At 42.9% G+C, this 22,296-nt stretch overlaps 1 pseudogene; it reads left to right on the top strand.

Annotated features, from left to right (window-relative positions):
• Positions 1-2,516: 2,516 nt before the first annotated feature.
• Positions 2,517-20,903, top strand: LOC147726223 (uncharacterized; annotated as a pseudogene).
• The last annotated feature ends 1,393 nt before the right edge of the window (positions 20,904-22,296 follow it).

A 22,296-nucleotide genomic window follows, 5' to 3' on the forward strand; every position in this document is an offset into this window, starting at 1 on the left:
GCCATGTAGAAGATCTGTGGCACAGCTGAAGCAATTCATCAGTTCCAAGATACATTGAGGCTGTTGTGTGAAGTCCTGTTGCGTCTTCATTGAAGATCTCATCAATGAGAACTTGTGATGCATAGTCAAGAGTTGGGGATGCGTTGGGGAGCTGCAAGACTGCAATGTGGAGTCCGGCGTTATCGCCGAGGCTGCTCAAAATGAGGGGTGCAAGAGCTTGAGCTGAAGATGCATCATCCAGCGGTGGTATTGAAAGCGATGGGGGCTGCAGAGATTATACAGGTCTTTGCAATGGGTCCAATCCAAGCAACTGCTGCAATGCATCAGTTCTGCTTGGGGTTGTGCAGCAAAGGAGATAGTTTGAGTCTACTACATCCACAGAGGCTGGGAAAGCACCTTAAGCCTACTTTCAAAGGTCAAAGACTAAGGTGCCACCACTTGACATGGTAGTGCAGGTGCAAGGTTGTTGGAACCTTCTGTCCCAAAGGCTCATGTCAGAAGGCCAGCCAACTAGCCCAGGAAGGAGGACAGCATGCAGCAGGTCACACAGCATAGCAGAATATGGTCCAGTAGAGTGCAGTCCTTCTGTACAGGAGTCCTTCTTTCTGGCAGAGTATCTACAGGTCCAGAAGTGAACTGAGTAGTTAATGTCTGAGGTCCAGTATTTCTACCAAGTTGTGCTTTTAAAGTGGAGGAGGACATTCTAGAGGTTTCCCTTTGAAGTCCTCAGGCATCCTGTCTTTCCTGCCCTTTCCCCAGACTAACTATTCAGGGTATTTGTGCAGAGGCAGAACACAGCTTATTCAGGTGTAAGTGGAGCTGTGCCCAGATCCTCCCTCCCAACCTGCTAGTGATAGCCCAGTCATGCACACCAAAGCTCCCTATTGTGTGTGGTCATTTAGGAGGAATACACAAAGCTCAGCTATCAACTGCACCAGATCATGTGACCAGAGACAAGCTACAAGCTCTTAATGGATAGGTCACGAAAATGTCAACTTTCAAAACTTTGCAAAACGGCTTATTTATTTTAGCAGATTCAGGTGCAACACATTTGTTGGCATTTTTTCTTTAAACCTATGAGGGAATTTTATTTGTTTTGGACACCGAAAATGCAGTAACTGTTCAGCGTGCAGTACAACCATTGAAGGGCACAGCGTGCAGTACAACCATTGAAGGGCACGTGTTCATACATGATTCCATTAAATGGATTTACAAGGAATTCACCAACTGCAAAATGAAAAATATTGTCAATGCCATTAAGAGTCCATCTTCCAAAATATACATCGGAAAGACTACCCAACAAATCAATCAGCGAATAGTGCAACATCGGTCGCGCATTAAAAAACAAATTCTGACAGCACCAATGGTATCGCACTTTGTGGAGCATAATCACACAGAACGAGATTTCGAATGGACAGTATTATCTGGACTGAAACAACCGCCACAACGTGGCAATCTTGAAAATGCACTACTAAAAAGAGAGGCCTGTCCAATTTTAAAATTCAACTGCATTATGAGAGGTCTAAATGAAATGTTTGAGCTGAACCAAGCAATACATTAACATTTTAAAAGTTGAAAAATGATGGACTATAACTCCCATAATACTATCGACTTCCTGCTGGGGAGATTCGTTTTTTTCAAAAAGGCAGAGACAGCACAAGCACATGGTAGTGCATGAATTCATGTTCCAATGTGCGTTTGAAGAAGACGTGAGACACAGTAAAAGTGAGTGTTCATACAGTTATGCTTGTAAAAAATGATTTTGCCCATATTCGGAAGATAGTGAAGACATTTTATGGCAAGACCGGAGGCTCCTATTATGCTTTCTTATCTTGCATTTAATTGAACAGCAGCCAAGATAAGCAAAAACTACAGTTCCCAGAGGGCCAGAGAACAAACTGGGCCATGGGAATGAGAAAACACGAGAACACAGTAACCAATCACGGAGGACCTATGAGATAAAGACCCTAACTGACTGCGCAGCTTCCTCTTTTCTTGCTGCTCGCAGTCAGATAAGTGTCTTTATCTTTGCTCACAGTAGTATTATTATTGTTGGTTTTCATGTTTTCATGCCAGCTTTTATTATAATTGCTTGGTATTTGTGAAGCGCGACTTCGCGCTACTGCTTGCACACTCCACGCGTGTGTTTACCCTTGGCTCCGGTGCGTTGTTCCTCGCACTCCCCCCCCCTTCCACTTTGGCCTCGCTTGGTCGCTTCCTAGCGCGCGCTGCTTCGCGCGTCTTCCCCGAACTTCTAACCTCTTTCAGGCTTCTCCGGTCTCCGGCTCCTCAGCGTACCTGCATTGCCGGTTCTTGTGCCCTGTTTCCTCCGCGTGTGTCAGCCGTCTGACGCTCTCTCCTCGGCCCGCCCCTTAAACACGCCCCTGCTCACATTTAACCCTCGCCTACCTCCTGTATTTTTCTGTGTTTCTTTCAGTCACAGCCTGGATATGGAACTCGATAGTTCCTCTGAGGAAGTCCCTACTCAGGACTCCCATACCTTCAAGAAAGACTTGAGTAAATTCATTAATAATTCTGTGGAAACAGCAGTGGAGGTATCTATGAAAAGAATGTCTAAAAATATGGAGAACTCCATGTTAAGCATCATGTCCAAAGTATTGGCCCAATCTGCAGGGGAAAGCAGAAAGAGAAAGGTGGAACACTCTGCTCAATCTCGTGTCCCTAAAAAAGCGTCAATGACTGGCGAGTCTTCCTCGCTCTTGACTGAGGACTCTGTTCCTCCCAGGCCTCCTACTAAGGAGGGGTTTGTTGGCTCCGAGGGCAAGCGCAAACAAAAAGACAAACATGCAGAGTCTCCTAGGAGAAAATTGGTAATTTCCACCATATTGGACACTGATGATGATGATGATGCAAATTTTGATGACGCTGATCAATTATTTGACCTTTTTGACACTTCTGGCCCTTCCCCCCCCTTCTAAATCTTCTAAATTGGATTCTTTTTCTTTTGAACCAGTTTTTGACTCCGAAGGTTTTCCCATGTTTGATCCCTCCACTATTCGACACCCAAATTCTACCGAATGGCTCCCTTCTCACCATGTCGGAGAGTATATTTCAGCCAGGTTACGTCTCCCTCTGGAGGCCCCGGTGAGAGCCCGACTCAAATCTGAATGCCCCAAACCTTCTCTTCCTGACAAAATCACTTTAGTTCCTTCCATCGACCAGCCTCTCCTCACCTTCTTTTCCAAATTTGGCAAAGACCCCCGCAGAGGGGTAGACAAGGCTTGGTCCACTTGCCAGGATAAGTTGTTGGACATTGTGGGCCCTTTAGCCCGTATTTTTGATTTAGCTCAATGCTCCCGCTTAGAAGGTACTGAACTTTCTGCTGAGGAAGTCTCCATGTGGGCCCAGCGCGCCTTCTGTCTTCTGGGAAATGCGAATTCCGCAATTACTCATGAGCGTCGCAAGGGTCTCCTGATTAAATTGGATCCTACACTCTCCAATCTGGCACCTATGGATCCTGGCCCCAAGGCGAATGGTCTCCTTTTCGGGGAGAATTTGGTTCGTGACCTTAGTAGATTTGTTTCTACTTTTGCTTCTTTGGACAAAGCCCAGCAAACAGTAAAAAAGGTTTTCGCCCCTCGGGTTTTTGGACAGGCTGGCAGAGGCAGGGGCCGCTCTTCCGGCCGTCCCTACAACCAAGGCTCCAGAGGTTCGTCCAGCTCCAATCAGGACTACAAACCCCACTTTTACCCCCAACGTGGCCGTGGTTTCAGAGGAAAAGGTCAACGAAACTATCGTCAAAACTCCAACCAGCAAGGTAAGCCTTTCTTTTTCCCCTCCTGTGGGGGGTCGTTTAAAACTGTTCATTCAAAAATGGTGCACTCTCACTTCAGACCCTTGGGTCTTAAACTCAGTGCAAGGCTACCTAATCGAGTTTCTGCCCCCTCCCGTTCAGTCTTTTCTTCCCCCCCTCTCGTTTTTTCAACTCTCATGGCATCTCAGATCTCAACCGAAATCGAGGTTCTACTCCAAAAAAGAGCGATTCATATTTTTCCCTTCGACTCCTCAGGCTTTCTAAGCTCCATTTTTCTTGTTCAAAAGAAAAACAAGAAGCTCCGCACAGTCATCAACTTGAAGTGGTTCAACCAGTTTGTGGTTTACCGCCATTTCAAAATGGAAACCATATTGCACCTGAGGGACACTCTTCATCCCAACGACTGGATGGTCCGTCTGGATCTTCAGGATGCTTACCTCACGGTTCCTATCCATCACTCCCAATGGAAATTTCTTCAGTTCCAGTGGGCAGGTATCAACTATTGTTTCACCTCTCTTCCCTTTGGCTTATCATCCGCGCCCTGGTGCTTAACAAAACTCTTAAAACCAGTGGTCACCTATCTTCGATCTCTTGGCATAAGGCTAATTATTTACCTGGACGATATCCTCCTCATGAATTCCGACCACCAGTCTCTCCTCTCCGACCTGCTCTTGACTCAGTCGCTTCTTTTAGACCTGGGTTTTCTCATCAACACGGACAAGTCATCTCTGGTTCCGTCTCAGAACACGGAATTCTTGGGTTTTCTGGTGGACTCTGCTGCAGAGTCCCTTCGCCTTCCTCTCTCCAAAGTTTCCAAGATCAAAGCCGAGATTAAGTCTGTTCTTCAATCCTCCCTTTTGTCCCTCCGATCCCTAGCGAGGATCGTCGGTCTCCTCTCCTCCTCCATTCAGGCCATCTTCCCGGGCCCTCTCCATTATCGCGCTCTTCAGCGTCTAAAGATCCGACACCTTCGACAAGGCCTCGCTTATTCGGATCTCGTGGCTCTAGATCCCGAGTCCCGCACCGAGCTTCAGTGGTGGATAGACCATTTAGATGCATGGAACGGACGCACTATCTTCGCCACTGCCCCAGATCTTGTCTGAGAATCCGATGCAAGCCTGTCGGGCTGGGGCGCCCGCTGTGGATCAATCTCGACTGGAGGTTCATGGTCCGCTGAGGAGTCCAAGTTGCACATCAACTGTTTGGAGATGCTTGCAGGCTCCTTTGCGATCAAAAGCCTTTCAAAAAACAGGATTCACTGTTCTATCCTCCTTCGTATGGACAATGTTTCTGCGGTCCGCTACATCAACCATCTCGGCGGAACAAGGTCCAAACCCCTGGCGGACTTAGCAAGGAGTCTGTGGGAATTCTGTCTCGCCCATCACCTTTCTTTGACAGCAGAGTATCTCCCTGGAGATCTCACCAGCGTTGCGGATTGGCACTCGAGATTTCTTCGAGATTCCAGCGATTGGAAGCTCTGTCCATCCGTCTTCCTCTCTCTTTCCCATCTTTGGGGCCCCTTCTCTATCGATCTTTTTGCATCCCGGCTCAATTGCCAATTGCCCCGGTTCTACAGTTGGCGCCCGGATCCCCTGGCCTTGGCGACAGATGCTTTCATGCAGGATTGGTCTCGTCATCTACCTTATGCCTTCCCTCCTTTTCTTATGATCAACAGGGTTCTTTCTCACGTTCGCCGCCAGTCTTCGTCTCTGGTTCTTGTAGCCCCTTTCTGGCAAGCGCAGGTGTGGTTTCCGACTCTCCTCGAGATGGCAGTGGACTTCCCCGTCCTTCTTCCCTCCTTCGGGGATCTTCTTCTCAATCCCCAGGGCGAACAACACAGTCTCATTCTCGACTCCTCCCTGCACCTCTCGGCCTGGAAAGTTTCCGGCCTTCCACTTCTGACGTCCTCATTTCACAGGAGGCTTCGATCTTTATCAGCCAAGCCTGGGCTCCTGGAACATCCAAAGCATACAAATCCGCCTGGTCTCTTTGGACAAGCTGATGTTTGGAAAGGGAACTCGATCCCATTTCAGCCTCTCTGAATTTCATCATTAATTTCCTTGGTTCGCAAGCCAGTGCCGGTAAGGCTTATCGCACTATCAATCTCTATCGTTCAGCCATTTCTCTCTACCATTCCCAAATCGATGGTAAACCGGTTGGTGCTCACCCTATGATTTGTCGTCTACTGAAAGGCGTTCGTTGTGCGAAACCACCGTTGGCTAAGTATACCTCTTTATGGGATGTTACAGTGGTTTTTAAATTGTTTACAAATTGGCCAGATAATGCTGTTCTTTCACTCAAGATGTTATCGGCCAAACTTACCATGTTACTGTGTCTAGTTTCCATTAAGAGAGTTTCTGATGTTAAGGCTCTAGATGTTTCTGCTCGCCAATTCTCTCCTACAGGTGTTCTTTTTCAGATAGGCAGACGTACTAAAACTCATTTGGATTCAGTGTTTTATCCTTATTTTCCAGCTCATCCCAAATTGTGTGTGGGACAATGTTTAAAAGTGTACGAACACCGAACTGCTGATCTCAGAACGCCCTCTCATTCTCAACTCCTTATTTCATTTCGTAAACCCCATCTTCCTGTCTCTTCTCCTACCCTTGCCTGTTGGGTCCGTTGGGTCATGTCTCTTGCCGGAATTGATGTCTCCGTTTTCGGGGCTCATTCGGCCAGGGGAGCCATGTCTTCTACAGCCTTTTGGTCTGGCTCTCGTTTGGAAGACATTCTGAGATCAGCAGACTGGTCAAATGACAGCATATTTCGCATGTTTTATTGCAAACCTGTTCATACTGTTGCTTCTGATGTTGTTGATATGCTTTAAACAAGCATAATAGGAGCCTCCGGTCTTGCCATAAAATGTAGATTTTTCTAGTATTCATGACGGAAAATCTTAATTTTATTAAAGACACAGAGGCGAGTATTATCCCGCCGCAACATTATTAACATTTGTTCTCCCTCCCTACAGCGAATCCAGCCCTGCCACCGGCTTCATCTTAGGAGATCTACCCTTCAACTCCTACGATCTTCACCTCCATGTTCTGCAACTCCAGTGCTCCTGGATCCTCCTCCTGGACTCCTGTTTGGTCTTCTTCCTTGGATTCCTCTGATACAAGACTTGTGTTCCTGGACTTTGGCTATATCCTTAATTTTATACATTTTCCCTTTGTTTAATGATCATCCTTGATCTGCTCGCTAGCGAAAAGAGGAAGCTGCGCAGTCAGTTAGGGTCTTTATCTCATAGGTCCTCCGTGATATGTTACTGTGTTCTCGGGTTTTCTCATTCCCATGGCCCAGTTTGTTCTCTGGCCCTCTGGGAACTGTAGTTTTTGCTTATCTTGGCTGCTGTTCAATTAAATGCAAGATAAGAAAGCATAATACTCGCCTCCGTGTCTTTAATAAAATTAAGATTTTCCGTCATGAATACTAGAAAAATCTACATTATACGCGCAAGCACTGTGGGGTCAAAATCAGTTGCAATGCCTCAATTTGGCAGGTAAAGCTGAACAGGAACAAGCGTACAGGCACAGAGCACGACGCGCATGCAATTGGGGCGGCAAAGCTACAATGCTACAATGTTGCAAGAATGATCTGGCACAACAAACATACAGGCTTATTTTTGAAACAGAACTGTGATGTAAACAATAATACCCGAAATCATAAAGGCAACCAACTTTTAACTTAACGTAGCAGAGAATAAGGTAACCAGCTTTCAACTTCAAGTTACAAATAATTAAGTTTTGCAAACGGGCAAAGGTCGATACCAACAAAGTTGACATAAGAGAGAATTCATCGATAACGGACAAAAAGAAGCCCCTTTAATTAACCACACAACACAGCGGTTTCTTTTTTGAAAGCTTGCAAGCACGCAAATAAGCTAAACATAACTTTTTTTTTTAATGTACTCTGCAGGGCAGAAAATACCGGAGGCCACACATGCGCATAGGAAAAACAACGTTTCACTTTGATACCCCACATTTGGTTTAAACACATGTCCTTCGAACAGTTAAGTAAGTCCCTTTTGATAAATTAGTTAGAACGAAATAAGAGGTGTCAGACCTGAAGGCTCACAGAATTCATTATAAACCATTAGGTACCCGACCACTTTGACAAAAGATGGTGCACAGAGAGTGAAAACTACTTCAATAAGTTCAGGTACATTATCATTTGTGTATAGACACAAACCAAGGACAATAAGAAGGGAAGTACAGTAATAGATTTTAAACTTGTTTTTTTCTTTTCCCCCTCCCCTTTTTCATTCCCTGTTTTACCACAAATTCTAGACTACACCGTGGTTCAGCCCTAACAATAATGTCCAAACTCTGAAGGGAATTGGAAACGTGTCAGCATTTTTCCTTTAAACACATGTGGGAATTTTATTTGTTTTATTTGTTTTGTTTATTTGTTTTGGACTCTCAAGAGGGGTTGCTACTAAGGAATATGCCCATAGAGAGAACTCAAAAAAATTTCCTAATAGTTAGCCTGCCCTTCAAATGAAACAAAGCATGAGGTCTTTGGTTAGAGGCAATCTGTGTACTAGTAATAATGACTGTTGTAATTGTCTGTAAATACACATGCTTAGTAATGTTATGTACTTATATTTCTGAATGTATGGTTCTTTTTTGCACGATTTTTTTTCACCTATTGATCAAGTTTCTTTTTTTATGAAGGATGTATCTTTTGAATGCCTTAATGAATAACACAATGTCGCTTTAAAAAGTTTCTCTAAATGATTTCAACTAAGGTACAGCAATTGAATGTGTTGCACCTGGACCTGCTAAAATAAATAAGCAGTGTTGCAACTTGGTGGCCAGGTACCCTCTTTTGTATAAACTTTATTATATCCTACCAGGCCCCCGTAATGGACGTGACCCCTTTGGTTTGAAACTTTCATTTTCAGAATTGTAATTTAAAATGCAACTTCACCATAAGTTAGGATGTTAAATTGTGCTTCTATAGATATCTAACTTGAACTGGTTATCTCTTCCCATTTAGAAATGACACTTGTAAAATGGAAAAAGGCGACTCAAGTGTTATCCTAAGGGAGAGATTGTCCTTGCAGCAGTGAAGAACGAATTTAAGTGTTATTTACTACTTAGACAGGTAAAACTTGAAGGTCCATGTCCTACTTTTTAAAAACGTTGCACCCTGCCCTCTGGCTGTCCAGAGCCTACCATAGGAGTGACATATGAATTAAAAAGAAAACTTTGTGCCTGGCAAAAGGTTTTTTGTCAGGTCAAGATTACAGTTTAGAATTGCAAACACAGGATATTTAAACGGCAGGCCTGGGACATGTTTAAAGGGCTATTTAAGTGGGTGATCAGGGCTGCAGGCCAACTAGTAGTATTTAATTTAGAGGCTCTGGGTGCCTGTTGTACCTCTTTACTAGGGACCTATAAGTAAATTAAATATGCAAATTGGGGGAAAAGCTGGTGTTACCATATTTAGAGGAGAGAGCAGTGCTAAAGTGCACAGAGTTCTAATACCAGAAATAAAATGGAGTAGAAAGGCAAAGGTTTTGGGGCAAGACCACCCTAAGGCTGATAGGTATAACAATGACATAACATCTCCTAAGGCCCACATTTAGGCAAATATCTTTATTGAATACTGGAGGCGCACCAACCACCTACCTTCCTTAGTGAGAACATCCCTACATTGGTGAATTTAATTTATGATTTTTTTTATTTTGTTCCCAAAACAATCAATCAGGGGCACAATGAATCCTGAAGTCATTTGAACGCCTTGTATAGGAGATTGATACAACTTCCAAATTTTAATTATATGAACAAGTTTCTGAAGTGGTATTAGTTGAAACAATAAGACTGTCACTCTGCATGACTCCAAGTAGGCCCAGTTCTAACAATCTGGTTTAGCTCACTGAGCAAGTTACTCATTAAAGAAGTGACATTGGTCTTTAACAGCTGATTGAATTCTGGTATTTTCTCTATGATATGGAAGACCACAGTCAAAACTCAACTACAAATACTTAATTTAACTCTGAGACTTGAATTATGTTAAGCCAATTTCCTTATTTTTGTACTGGTTTTGATTATTGGAAAACTTAGTCTTCAGCCAACTACAAAAATACAAGTACAGTAGTGAAATACTTGACCCTTTTCAGGCAGTATTTAGGGCCAGCAGATGTCTTGAGCTGGCAGTAGTATCAGTTGGAGGATAAAATGAGGGCCCGTTGACCTTTAGGACCTCTGTGCTGCTTTTGATGCCATCAACCACACAGCCTTGTTCATTATTTATTAAAATGGATTTTCTCTTACCTATAAGATTGTCATCAACTAGTCATGTTATTGGCTTGGAGCTGCAGGGTAATCCAGGGCTTAGTCTTGCCCCATTACTGCTTTATATATATATATATATATATATATATATATATATATACCGTCTATTTGATGCACTGTCTTTTGCACATGGTGTGTAAATAAAAACTTTGAGAAGATCAACTGTTGCTGTGCCGTGTCTTTATCTACGAACTCGTAGGAGAAGAAGCGAAGGTGATATATATATATATATATATATATATATATATATATATATATATATATATATATATATATATATATATCAGTAGCGGTCGGCAGTAGGTGTTTCTATAGGGCGGTGACGTGGGCAGGAGGAGGGGCAGGGTGGGGGGAAATAATGTATGGATTACGGAGTTTTACAGGTAAGTAAACATTTAAATACATAAAACGAATTTCGTTGCGCACACTGCATCACCAAATGTGATGCAGTGCGCGCAACGAAATTCGTTTTATGTATTTAAATGTTTACTTACCTGTAAAACTCCGTAATCCATACATTATTTCCCCCCACCCTGCCCCTCCTCCTGCCCACGTCACCGCCCTATAGAAACACCTACTGCCGACCGCTACTGATATATATATATATATATATATATATATATATATATCCTTTTGCATACATTGTCAAGCAAATGGAAGTAAAGTACTGCATTTCCATGCCAACAATTCCTAAGTGATTTTCAGGTTCACTCAGAAGAACATGGCGGAATCCATGATGGCTCTTAGACTTTGTGGATCCACTTGTGGATGTTGTCAAATTTTCAAAAGCTGAATCCATCAACAACTGAGCTGCTAATTACTCCAGCAGATAGTGTAACACCAGAGTTGTTACACTAGTAAAAGTAAAGCAGTAATCAGAAGACATTGTTTGGGGTTGAACAGGACTCAGGCTAAAATTATAGGCTCACAGCGATGAAGTGAAATTCAAATACCCTAAACAGGTCATCCTGATCCAAGGTTCTACCTTCTGACTTAGTCTCTGAAATGGAAATTAAAATCCTGAAATAGGGCAAGTTTGCATGCTTTATTCAATGTAGACCTCTTGAAGATGGATGGTCAGATAGCCATTGGATGAGGTCCAACAGAAGCTTTTGGTTTTAATAAGAAAATTTCTGAGCAGGAAAAGTCAAATTGTGTGGTCGCTAAATTCCTCTAATCAGTCAAATACTTTTTGTGCCTTTTTCCGTGCAAGATTTCTACCGTCTAACTTAGTGCCTGATTTATACTTTGGAATACTGTGTTTACTCCGTTAGGGCGAGTGAGTAAAATATTCTGTCCCCTTGACAGAACATAATCTGAAAAAAAAGATATCCACTGGTGCAGTGGAAATCCCTTAATTTTGGTAGAAACAGCTGCCACGGTATGTATTACATGTATCAAAATCATAGTAGCATTCTTCAAACCTTTAATAAGAAAATCCTAAAGTGTGGTTGTTTTTTTGAAAGCATAAAAATCAATGACCTCGTATATCACGGAATTTGTTTCCCATGTTGTGAGGGACATTGTGCAGCTTTTGCTGTTCCTTACCCCTGTGTATTACCTGGTGGGAAGTGTCAGTAAGAAATTTCCTTCCAAAAGCCCACTGTCCATCAGGTGGGGGGGTTGAATCGCCAAACCTCTGATGGCCCTTACTCCATCAGGAAGTTTAAAGAGTATGTCAGCGAGGGAGATTAACTAGTCTCCTTCTCTCACATACTTAAGGTCTGTCCATCTCTAAATCTGGCTGGGTGGACCTTCAGTTTGGCGAAGAGGCCACTCCGCAGCTATTTCAACGGGGACCTCTCTGTCAAATTCTAAATCAGCCCCTAAGTCTTTTTTATGGAGCTCGTAATCCTCCGGTGCGACGCTGTACGTGACATTGTCCTCTCAAAATTAGACACCTTTGTTGAGCTGTCTCGCTGACGCTCTGGGCATTTTGGAAAGTTTGGAAGTCCAACTATTTTCCAAGCCTCAACTTCTCTGAGTTTCTGGAGTAGTTTCTCTTTGTTTCCTGTAGGGGGCCCAGGACCTAAGAAACGCACTCAGGTCTGGAGTCACTCCAGTAGTGGACACCAGTAGAGATGACACCACTAGTGTATAGACTACATTCAATTGCTACTTGTCAGCTGGTAATTCTAGGAAATATCTTATTACAGCTTTTTGTGTCCCGGTAGCAACACAGTGGATCAGATAACTGCCTCTTGGAGTCCAGTTCTAAGTCTTAAGTACAGGTGGGAGGACACAGCTCCAGCCCTTCAGGTCTCTACATAGGTCGAAACTAGCAAGCCCAGTTTGCTTATGTTGGTCCTCAGCTCCAAAAGTATTCTGATAAGCTATGGGTAATGTGCGAGCTGTGTAGGATACAATGTCCAGTAGCTAGAGGTGACTCTAGACCCAACCTAACCGGCAGGAAAAAAGTTCCCAATTTCTACTCTTGCAGCACATTCTGTATCCCTTAATGCAAACTATCCCACAGTGTACTAATTCGAGGCAAATCCAATATTGTAGATCTCTTGTACTCTTGGAGTTTTCTAGTGTGCCAGGCAGGTGTATGTTCAGGCAAAATACCAATCCCCTCCTCCTTAATGGCACCCAACCAGTTCTGGGACCGCTTTGCCTTTCACTAGGCTGGTGCCAAACAAGCTACTGTTGGTCCAAGGATCAAAGGCTTCTCTTCGTCAGGTCTCCCTTAGCACGTTGCATTCATATTACCTTCCGGAGCTGAGAGGAGTCACATACTTCACACGCAGGTCTACCTCATTAGAGAAAGACCTGATAGGGGACAACTCCTAGAAAACTAAAGCTAATTAGCCTCCTGGAGGTGCAGGCAGACATATTCTAGCTTTTTAAAAGTGACTTTTCCTGAATATGCTTTAACAAATATGACTTCACCAGTGAATTGCATTTTAATAAACATTAAAATTAGTAGTTGAATCATCTATATAGCTTATACCAAACTAAAGAGAGAAGAACTAATATTTGTATTCCAACATTAGTTTTCTTCATGGGAAAAGGTACAGACCTGTATGGTGAGAATAACATTGGGCTTGGAGGGGGGGGGGGCGGTAGTCATTGTAGCTACATACCAACACAAAATTCTTGCAAGTACCCCTTTTAACCCCTTCCATGCTCATGACGGAACGGTTCCGTCATGAGCATAGGTCGAGCTGTGCTTATGACGGAACCGTTCCGTCATGACCACGCCAGTTTTCATTAGGGGTCAGCACCGGTGGGGGGAATCGGGGCCGCACAGAAGGGGTTAAATACCAGGTCTCCTTCCTTTTTAACTACTAAGCCTGCTTAAAGGTGAGTTATTTAATATTTAAAATTAGAGTTGTTTCCTGTCAAAAAACATCATTTTGACAGGTTCACCTGCAGGTTTAAAAGCTGCACCAGTCAAGCTACACAAATACACTCAAATCTATGTTTTATTGTCAGACTGGTAGGAATACTGGAAAACTAAATATGCCAATCAGGAGTTAGCCAATGATGTCATGTTTTACGGGTCAGAGCACATATACTGGGGCGTGTAAAGGAAGTGCCTTAGGGTGCAGAGGTAAAAAGCAGCAGAATTACTCCAAACAAATGCGAGTAACCATGCAAAAAGAGGTACTTTCTCATAGTGGAAATTTGGGACTAGACTAGTCACTTAAAAAATGCTGAACAAAAAAAGGTTGACTGCAAACAATAACATATACCAATTTATTTATTTGATTTTTTCAAATTTTAATTATGCTATGCGTGATTAGTTGATGGCTTCTTGGTGCATGACAAATAATCTGAAGCAGACTATGTGAAGCCATGAAAAAGGTCACATGGCACAGGCCTCCAGGCTACAGCTAGCCAGGTTTTCACATGATTGCGGCAGGCTAGATGTTCTGAGCACAAGTCAAGCTTGAAACGGAGAGTAGTCCCGAGATAAGTTCCTCTAGTATCCACAAAATTATTATGAGAAATGAATAGCAATATTTAGCACTTGCCACCAAATTGTCAAGGGCTGGATTTTATGGCAAAGATAATGTCAAAGTTATTTGTATACATGGACATTTGATTTGGTAGATCATTATAAGTCATAATAATATTGTTATGATTTACAATACTGCTATTATTGCAATTATTATTATAATTATTGGAATTCATATCAATGCATTTATTGTGCCTATTTTTGCTTTAAAAATCTTGAGCAAATGCCTCAAAATGTTCTTGTTCCCACGTCTAATCAGAAAGAAACGGAATGTGTGATAAAAGACTAATTTATAATATGCATATTGAGTATCTAGAGAACAGTGATCGTAATGTAACACATTTTAATGAAGCTAAGAATATAGTTCACAGTGTGTTGTGTATGAGCAGGAAGCAGAATCCTCATTTTGTTTTTCAAATGTGTGAAGCTATCTAATTTTCCAGCAGTCAGGGCCATTTGACAGCACTCAGCATTCTCACTATTTATGCCTATTGTGCTATTCCATGCATAAAATTACTGCATTATTGGTGATGTGGCTGACATAGCAGTGCCTTAAGCTTGTGCTAATCACTTCACTTCCTATCAAATTGTATTCCGGAAAGGTACAGCAAGGTTTATCTGGAGGCCAGAGGCTAATAGAAGACAATCAGCGTAAATGCCAGCGAAACTGCGGGCAGTGTACATCCCAAAGTATAGGGAGTTTTATAGGATTGTGTTCTGTTCTTTCATTAACACTACAGCATAGAAAATACATGAAAATAACTTGGGTGCTCAGTTGACGACCAAGGTCAACTTTTGTAATTTATATTCTCCAGAATATTGACAAATACAGATTTTATACCTATTGCATGAACAAACATATTTTAAAATCCATGCAATGCCCTCGAAAGTGCTTAATTACGTCACTGGTCATTAATCGAGGTCATGTTTGTAGGAATTGCATGAATTAATTTGTATTTACATTAACTCGTGTTTGTGTGCGTGCTACATTGTGTGTATTGAGAAGGAGTACATCATCGTAATGGTAGAGGAAATTCATGAAAACAATGCAGGCATAATTTATGCATACCAATATTCATGCAAGTTTCATCAGTACTGGTTATAGTATAAGAGTGACAGGTATATACATACATTTCTTTTCGTACCCATACAGCTATGGGTTTTCACTTCTGTAATTTTTTGACCATTCACAAATTTCATTAAGCTGCTTGGGTATTACGCTACAGGGATTTTTTAGGCAAACACCAGGAATTTTACAGGTAGTACTTAGTTGATGAAGCGCCGTCGTAGGAGGTCGTAGGAGGTCGACCCTTACCTTTATTTAAAATACCTATCTATCTATCTATCTATCTATCTATCTATCTATCTATCTATAGACAGATATATATATATATATATATATATATTCACTGAAAAAACCTTAGGGTTCAGGGACGTTATAGTTAGTTGGACATTTCTCTCCAACAAAACCATAGAAATTCCCCTATTATAGTTAGTTCAGCTAACTATAACTCGCGCACCCGCACTGCACTGCTGATGACGTCACATATTACATCATTCATGACATGGTCAGTGACATCACTGATGCCATCTCAAATGACATCACTGACGACATAATCCAGTGACTGTGTTTCTTTTTTTTTTACAGTTTTAATAAGTATTATATATATGCCTCGGTGTATTGAATAATGAGTGAGTGTATAAGTGTCTGAACGGGGTATTTGGTAGGTGCGTGACTGACTGTTTAAGTGAGTGATTGCATGGGTCTTACTGAATGCATGGGTTAGTGACTAAACTGTGTGAATGTCTGTATTAGTCTGTCTGTTGTTGTATAAGCTGCTGCATGGGTTGGTCAGTAGCTACATGAGAGTCCATACAGGTATCGATTGGTTTCTTTAGTATTTGTATGGGTGCCTGTGTTTGTGGGTGGGTGGGAGGTGTGTGATTCCGTGCATAGATGTTTGAGTGGTTTATTTCTCTGTGTGTATGGGTTCAAGAGTGCATGTGGAAACAGCTGTATGGGTGGGTGAGTGTGTGTATGGGTGTGTTGGTGAGTGAATGAATGTCTAAATGGTACATGTCCAAGTAACTACATATACGTAAAAGGCAGTGTATGTGAAAGTTGAAGTAAATAAATGACTATACTTGAGAGTTAGTGATTTGAGAGTGGATGTATGGATGAGTGTGTACGTGTATCAGTGATTATATGAATGAATGAATTGTGTCTTATACCACGCTAACTTAGCCCAATGGGCGTCAAGGCGCCTACATCAAATAAAGGAACTAGCCAGGTCAGACAGCAGTATCTCATTGGTAGGCTCTGATGAAGTGCCAGGTTTTAAGGGCCTTTTTAAACAGGTCGATGGAGGGTAAGGTTTTGATCTCCACCGGAAGGGAGTTCCAAAGCTGAGGAGCGGCAACAGAAAAAGCTCTCGCTCCCCATCTGGTCAACCTAGCGCGGGGCACTACCAATTGGTGTAGCCCGACCGATCGTAGGCATCTCGTGGGTACATAGCGGGTGAGCAGGGTACCAAGTGCTCTATATGTAAGACATAGGAGCTTAAAGGAGATTCTAAACTGGGCTGGGAGCCAGTGAAGATTTCTCCTAGCAATGGTGGCAGATGATGCTATGGGAAGGGCCAGGACGAAGCGCGCTGCGGCGTTCTGTACGGTTTACAGTCGATGGATAAGGCCCTTGTTGGACTCCACATAAAGAGTTACAATAATCAAGCCTGGAGCCAACAAGAGCAATCGCAATCTGTTTGCGCGCCTGGAAGGAGAGATAGTGGAGAATTCTTTTTAAGATCTTGATGACACCCCAGCAAGTGGCCACGGTCCTATTCACTTGGAGCGTCATAGAGAGTGAAGTGTCAAAGATGACGCCGAGGTTTCTGGCCGATTGGGAGGGAGTAGGGCAGGTGCCGAGAGATGGAGGCCACCACTCGCTCGACCACACGTGTTGGTCTTTACCGAAGACCAAGACCTCTGTCTTGTCGCCATTCAGCTTTAGGGAGTTAAGGATCATCCACTCCGCCACACGCTGCATACATGACCTAAAGCTGAATGCGGATGTACTGACAGAGTGGGCCAGCAACACCATGATCTGGGTGTCGTCGGCGTAAGACACCACCTCCATCCCCTGCCATCTTACTAGTCTAGCAAGGGGGGCCACGTAGATGTTGAACAGGGTCGGGCTCAGTGCCGACCCTTGTGGCACCCCACATTGCAATGACTTGGCAGGGGAGAGGAAATCTCCGAGCATGACTCTCTGTTCTCTGTCATGGAGAAAGGAGTTAAGAAGACTCAGGGCCGGTCCAGTAACCCCTGCCTCCATGAGCCGAGATGTTAAAATGGCGGGAGACAGAGTATCGAACGCAGCCGTGAGGTCTAATAGGACCAGCACTGTGGTTTGGCCAAGGTCAACTTTGCGGCGAATGTTATCCACCACAACAGTGAGAGCGGATTCGGTGCTGTGATGTTTTCTGAATCCGTGCTGCGAGCTATCAAGATACTCACTAGATTCAAGAAAGGTGGAAAGATGTGTATTAAGGTGCGCTTCTAACATCTTTGCCGGGGCTGGAAGTAAAGATATCGGCCTAAAATTCTTAAGGAGGCCCGGGTCCATGGACGGTTTTTTAAGGAGAGGCTTCACTATAGCCTTCTTCCACACCGGCGGAAAAGAACCCTGGACAATAGCCCCGTTCATGATTTCAAGCAGAGGCCGAAGAATGCTGTTTCTGCACTCCTTTAACTTTTTTAATGGTACAGGATCCATAGGGGAGGAGGATTTGGTCCTGTCTAGCAGGAGATTAAGTCCTTCCAGTGAGAGTGCTGGAAATTGGGTGAAGGATTCGGAGGGTCCTTCAACCAAAGTATCAAGGTTGGCTATAGTGAGAGGAACATCATCGTCCAGGGAGTGGCGTTGAGCTTCTAAGGAAGTGTGGATATCCGCGATTTTACTATAAAAGAAATCCGAGATGTTATTGCAGAGATCTTGTGAGCTCACCACTGGATCTGGAAGGTGGAGAGAGCACAGTGAATCAGCAATTTTGAAGAGTTCTCTAGATGAAGTTAGAGAACTTGTAAGATTAGAGAAATACTCCTGATTTTCCATGATCACTCTCTGTTTGTATTCCCGCAAAGCGGACTTGTGTTCCTCCCGGTCCTTCATATCCCAAGATTTCCTCCAGCTTCTCTCCTTACTCCTACAGCTCTGCCTCAGAAGTCTCAGATGTTCAGAGAACCAGGGAGCAGTGGGCTTCTGCCTCGCCACATAGCGGAGAGAGGCGGGGGCAAGCTTCTCAACTGCAGTAGTGATGGAGTCCGCGAGTTCTTGAGCTGCCTCACCCGCCTCCCTTGAGGAGGAGGGCTCTGTAGCACGAACGTAAGGGGCAAGAGCTTCGTCGGTGATGTTTCTATAATTTCTCCTGAGAGCATATGTGGTGGTGACCTGGTTAGCCGTGACCGAGGCAGGGAGAGCAAGTTCTAGCGGCACTGCAAGATGGTCTGACCAGACCAGTGGCAAAGGAGGGCCAGTAGATAATCTTGAGTCACTGGAAAATACCCCGTCCAGAATATGGCCAGCCTTGTGTGTTGGGCTGTTCACCATCTGAACGAGGTCACAGGCTTCAAGTGACTCAGTTAGTGTAGAGGTGTCCTTTGAACCAACTTCATCAAGGTGGAAATTGAAATCGCCCAAAATAGAGAGACGAGATTTTCCGAAATAGGGTTCAAGGATTCTAAGTAGATCTACACAAAAACTAGCTCTTGGACCAGGCGGTCTGTATATAAGTATCCCGGTGAATGAGACAGATGGGGCACACAGAATGCAGAAGTATAATGCTTCGCATATAAGAGAGTAAGTATGCATTTGTTTCTGTTTGAATAAGTGATGTGCGGGCACATGCATCAAACTAAATTGCATTCGCAAACGGTGCGAATCGCAAAATTCGGCCGTTTGTGAATGCAATTTAAACCTCTGGGATGCATCATGTTAAAAGTTGTTTTTCGCAAATTTAGGAATCGCAAACCTTTTTGCGATTTCTTAAAAAATCGCAATTTTAAGGAATCGGTAAAATTTTGAAAAATATTGCATGCATGAAAAATCGCTATTTGCGATTCCTTGAAAAATCACAAATAGGAATTCTTATTTTAAGAACAAGTCAGACCAGGTGGTAAATTTTTGAAAAAAAAAAAAACAGGTGTAATTTATCAGTAGTGTATTTAAGGGGCTTCAGAATGCATCTTAGACTTTTCCACAATGGCAGCACTCTTTCTTGTGGCACGTAGGTTCAGGTTGAGCGCAGCAGCAAGGAGGAGAAGGATTGTACATGATAGAATTATCAGAGTGTGCATCACCTTACTAGGGCAGACAGAGGCAGAAATCTATGATAAGTATAGGTTAAATGCAGACACAATTTTAGATTTGATAGATGAATTAGACCCAATCTTGCAGAGACATACACGCCGGACACAAGCCATACCAACCCATTTTCAGGTATTGTGTTCCCTAAACCTCCTTGCCTCTAGGTCCTTTCAGGGTGTCATAGCCATTGCTGGTGGTGTGTCCCAGAGTTCCCTTTCGCGTTTCTTTAATGCTTTCCTAAATGCCATGTTGCAAAGGATAAGGCATCACATAACATTTCCAAGCACCCAACAGGAATTGCTTCAAACAAAGTTAGATTTTTACACATTTTCCCCATGTAATTGGCTGTATAGATGGAACACATGTTCCCATTTGTCCTCCATCTGAAAATGAGTACATTTACAGCAACCAGAAATGTTACCATTCTCTTAACATTCAAGCAATTTGCAATTCTAGAACTATCATCACTGACTTAGTTGCAAGTTACCCTGGAAGTGCCCATGATTCCTTCATATTTAGACATAATGCCATCCACACAAGACTGCTTGCAGGAGAATTTGGAGATGGATATTTGCTGGGCAAACATATTTCTATCCATTGTTAATAATCTCTGTACCATGCTGTCCCATTTTACTAATTATTGTTATCTTCAATTACATATATTCCATAGGTGACAGTGCATTTGCAGTGAGGTCATTCATACTCACTCCCTATCTTACTCCTGCAACCCGTAAAGAACAGCAGTACAACCATGCGTACATTGCAACTCGCAATGTAATAGAAAGAACATTGGGAGTCATGAAATCTAGGTTTCGCATACTACATAAGACAGGCGGAGCATTACAATATCGTCCTGATATTTGCTGTAAAATAATTGCAGCTTGTGCCATGTTGCACAACTTAGCTACTAGGAGAAGCCTGGAACTGGAGTTAGAGGATGTACTCCCTCACAATGACAACCAGCCTCAACAACCCCAACCAAGATTCCGTGGTCCAGATGCAGCAGAGGGGAGAAGAAGAAGGGCAGAGATTACTCAACATTATTTTTAACAGAGGTAAGAACTACGCCACTCAATCTTGTGCTTCACTGAATTCATTTTATTTTTCAAAAGTTTAACAAATGACTTCCGTAGTCAGGGCATCTACCTGCATGCATTTTTCTGACAGATATTAATTTTCATATTTTTTTTGTAAAATATCATAGCAATGTTTTTAACTTCAGACAGCCTCCAAATCTCAACTATGTATTTACAGAAGTGACATACTATTTTTTTGCGGCCTCGCACCCCTAATGCCTTGCATACAATTCCACCATCCCCCTTAGTTATGCTGCTTGCAAATTCTTGCGTTCTACTACTATGGCGTCCTCCACTGCAGCAGTGGCGCCTTGGCTACTAACATTTGCCCTTTCTTCAATATCCACAACATGTAGTATGCTCCCACTTGCTTTTTCATTTTGCATTTTTTCTACATTACTGTTTAGAATCACCATTCCTCTAGCAATATCTCCACAACATTGTGTCAACTCCTTCTGCATGGCAACTGTATGCTTGGTTAGCTGAGAAGTACTGTTCGAGAGATGATTTATTGCCCTGGTTTACCCCTGCATGCTGGCAAATGACATATTATGCATACCGGCATTTCCAAATTGCTGTGCCTGTATAGATGTACACATTGTTTCAATTGCTGTTGAAATCCGGTCTAGTTTCTCACATGATGCAGCATGACCTTTCTCCATTACATTTGTCAAGTACTTTAGACTGTTGTTCATTGCCTCAATTTCATGACCAATGTGACCAATTTTGCCCTTTATAACATGTATATCTTTGCCTTGTAGGCGCTGCCATTTCAGGAGCTTTAACCCTACAATACTGGCGTTGCTGTCATCTTGTACTGCTGGCCTATTTTGTGAAGCACGTGCCCTGCGCCTATAAAACTGTTGTCTCCCATTCTGCCTGCTCTGATTTGCATTAAGGGTTGCTGTTATTTGAGCAGTCTGTTGGTTTTGGACATTGACATTTGCTTCTTCTTCACTGTCAGAGTGCTGGAGTTGGTGCACTCTGTTCCTTTGGCTTCTTGACTGAATAGTGGGTGATGAAGTGACTGAATTGGAATCATTTGTGTTTTGAAGTTCCTGAGTTTGTGACTCTGACCATTCATTTGCATCTATGAATAAAATAGTGCAAGCAGTATGTTACTTTTGTATTTTGCACTGTTTGCTGCATGTATTAAAACACATTTACAATGAAAAGCAGATGTAGCATGGCTAGCGTCCTAATGTAACAGTTTTGATGTGTTATTTTCATTTTACTTCTCATTGTCTAACTATTTCAAACTGCAATGAAGCATGGACTACAAATCCCATGATGCATTGATTCTTTCATTAAAAGTGTTTATATGTACTGCTACATTCAAATTTCAAAGTACTACATGGGAGGGCTTTTATTTAAGCAGCTTGGACATCATTAGGGGTCTCTTTCACTCACATTCAAAACACAACCACATGAATAAAAGCTTACCTTTAGATGGTCCAGCTTGCTCTGAGGTCTGAGGTGTCTATTTCTATTACTCTATTACTCCAATTACTGCTTCAGTTGCAAGGGTTCCTTCCACCATGTCCTCAAGGGGGGTTTCCGGTCTATCCATGGGTGTTCCGCCACCAGTCTTTTTTGCAGCCTTGATCCGGTTTGCAAAACTTTTCCTTTGCTCGACTGCGCAGGTCATACCACCTTTTCTGTAAATTATTAATGTCACGGTGGGCTACCCCCATAGCAGTCACCTTGGCTTGTATAGCAAGCCACAGCTTCCTCTTCACTGCCTCAGTCACCTTTAAAGACAGCTTCCCAAAAAGCTGGTCCTGCCTCATTGTGACCTCCATCAGAATTTCCAGCTC

The sequence above is a fragment of the Lissotriton vulgaris genome, chromosome 3_1 (assembly GCF_964263255.1).
Source record: "Lissotriton vulgaris chromosome 3_1, aLisVul1.2, whole genome shotgun sequence".
Lineage (NCBI taxonomy): Eukaryota > Metazoa > Chordata > Amphibia > Caudata > Salamandridae > Lissotriton > Lissotriton vulgaris.